A 3116-nucleotide genomic window follows, 5' to 3' on the forward strand; every position below is an offset into this window, starting at 1 on the left:
CTATCAAATATAGACTCAGAGCCCTCAGATGTTCTTCATATGTTAAGCTTTTCATTCCTGGGACCACTTTCGTGAATTTTATCAGAAAATGCTCCAGGGCCAGTACATCCTTCCTGAGATATGTGACCCAAAACTGTGCACAATAATCCAACTGTAGCCAACCAAATTATAGAGCCTCAGAAGTACATCTCTGCATTTATATTCAAGCCTTCTTGAAATAAATGGAATAATATTATTTGCCTTCGCAACTGCTGACAACCTGCAGGTTTCCCTTTCAAGATCCTTGGACTAGCAACACCCCCCCCACCCCCCACTCCCCTGGAGTCATCGGAACTTGCTCGCTGTTTAGAAAATTTTCATGTCTTTATTTTTCCTGGTAAACTGCATGACCTCACACTTGCCCAAGTTATACTCCACCTGCCACTTCTTTGCTCACTCCCCTAACCTGTGCAATTCCTTCAGCAGGAGAAAGTGAGGACCACAGATGCTGAAGATCTGAGTCAAAAAGTGTGTTGCTAGAAAACACAGCAAGCCAGGCAGACTCTGAGGAGCAGGATATTCGACGTTTAAGTCATAAAGCTTTTATCAGGAATGAAGTGGGTGGCGGAAGGAGGTTGAGAGATGAATGGGAGGGGCTGGGACGAAGGTAGCTTGGAAAATAATGGCTAAATAGAGGTGAGTGGTGCGAGTGGAAGGTGGAGTGGATAGATGGGAAGGAAGATAGACAGGTAGGACAGTTCAACAGGCGGTGTTCAGTTGGAGGGTTAGAGCTGGGAGAGGGATGAGGAAGCTGGTGACATTACGCCGGATACCGTGTGGTTGAAGGGTTCCAATGTGGAAGACGTCTGGTGGCTAGAATGTGGCAGTGGAGGAAGCCAAGGAGTTGCATGTCCTTGGAGGACTGGTGGGAGAGGCGAAGTATTCAGCCACAGGGAAGTGGGGTTGTTGGGTGTGTGACGGAGAGTGTTCCCTAAACCGTTCTCAAGTTGACGTCCTGTCTTCCCAATGTAGAGGAGACCAGGAGCAATGGACAGAGGAGAGTGGTGTTTGGATTCACAGGATCTTCTCTGCCTGATGTGGGAGGATCCTTTTGGGCCTTAGATTGAGGTGAGGAGGAAGTTGTTGGCACAGGTTTCATGCCTCTTGCACTGGCAAGGAAGATGCCGGGAGTGGAAGGTGGCTTGTTGAGATGTGAGAGGAGGGCCAGTGAACCTAACGAGGGAGTGGTGAAGGGAATTGTCTCTGTAGAATTCTGATAGGGGTGGGGAGGTTAGTATATCTCTGGTGGTGTGGTCTGACTGTCGATGGAAGAAATGCCGGAGGATGATGCGTTGTATCCCGAGGTTGGTGGTCTGGAAGGCGAACATCAGAGGGGTGCTAGACGGTGCTACTGCACCCTCCTGCAGCGGAATCCCTCTTCGATGCTACCTATCCCTCTATTCCATCTTTGTACGATTTGAAAACCTTGTCAGAATGCACTCATTTCCTCATATAGACCATTAATGCACAAAGCGAATATTGTGGCCCGAACACTGAGTCTTGAAGAATACCACTTGTCAATGAATGCTTTTATCCCCACTCTCTGCTTTCTGTCTGACAGCCATGCATCTATCCAAGCTAGCACCTTGCTGTAACACCAGGGGCCCTAATCTTTCTCAACAACCTCCTGCGTAGCACCTTATCAAAGGATTTTAAGGAAACAGGTTGATAAAATCTCCTGGTTCTCTTTGGTCAAATCTGCTCGTTACTCCCTCAAAGTATTCCAGCTGGATATGAGCTCCATTGATGAAACAATGCTGACTTTGCACAATTTTGCGATATACTTCTAAGTATTCAGAAATCCCATCCTTCCCGATGGATTCCAGTATGTTACCCACAAACAAGGCTCGGCTAATCAGTCTGTAATTTCCACCTTCTGCCTGACTCCCTTATTAACTGGAGTGTCACGTTAGCAATTTTCCAGCCATTCCTGATTTTAGTCATTCCTGAAAGATTACCACTTTCACTTTCACTACCTCTTCCGCTATCTCCCTTACAATGCTGGGGTGTAATCCATATGGTTCAGGTGATTTATCCAAATTCAGGCCATTCAGTGTTCTAGCATGTTCTTCTTAGTGATGGCCACCACATTCAGCTCTGCCCTCTTACTCTCTTCAATGTTTGGGAAATTACTCGTGTCTTCCACCATGAACATTGAATGCTTTAGTTCCTCATTCGTGTCTTTGTTTTCTACGACTGTCTCTCCAGCATCATTTTCCAGTGGTCCATATTCACTTGTCCCTCTCTTTTGCACTTTATATATCTAAAGATCCTCTTACAGTCTCCTTTGTATTGCTGGTTAGCTTACCTCCATATCTAATCTTCTCTGTCCTTTTTTCCCGTCTGTTAGTCTTTGTAAGTTTCCATTTCTCTACTTTCCCACTGCCCCTCACCACATTATATGCTTGGTCTTTTGCTTGTATGCAATCCCTGACTACCGTCGTCAGTCCTGGCTGCCTCGTCCTCCCTGTACCATGCCTGGATTCCTCGGCAAGATCCCTGCTGTGACTCCTGAATTAATCTTGGAATCTGCTGTCATTGCTGTTCCCCTGTTTTCATGCTTGACTCCTCTCAGTCAATTCTACCCAGCTTCTCCCTTATGCCTCTGTAGTTGCCTTAATTCAGCTGAAATACTGTTACCTCTGATTCTATGTTCTCTCTCTCTCAAGTTGCAGAATAAATTCAATCATGGTCTGATCATTGCTTCCGAAGTTTACCATCCCCCTAATCTCATTTACGAATCCTGCGTCATTAAATCCAGTATCATCTGTTCCGAGTGGGCTCTCCACCAGAAGTTGCTCCAAAAGCCATCTCATAAACATCCCTAAAATTCCTTTTCTTGCGAACCACTACTAATCTGATGTTACCAGTGCCCCTGCATACTGAAAATCACCATGAGTTACTGTACTTTGCCGTTCCTTCACATCTTTTCTATCTCCTGGTGTATCTTCTGCCCCAGGTCCTGACTACTCTTTGGAGCCCTGTACAAGACTTCAACTGTGGTTGTCTTACCTTTGTAGTTCCTCAATTCTACCCACGCAGATTCTACACCATCTGACCTTTCTTCCTTTCTTACA

The sequence above is a fragment of the Hemiscyllium ocellatum genome, unplaced genomic scaffold (assembly GCF_020745735.1).
Source record: "Hemiscyllium ocellatum isolate sHemOce1 unplaced genomic scaffold, sHemOce1.pat.X.cur. scaffold_154_pat_ctg1, whole genome shotgun sequence".
Lineage (NCBI taxonomy): Eukaryota > Metazoa > Chordata > Chondrichthyes > Orectolobiformes > Hemiscylliidae > Hemiscyllium > Hemiscyllium ocellatum.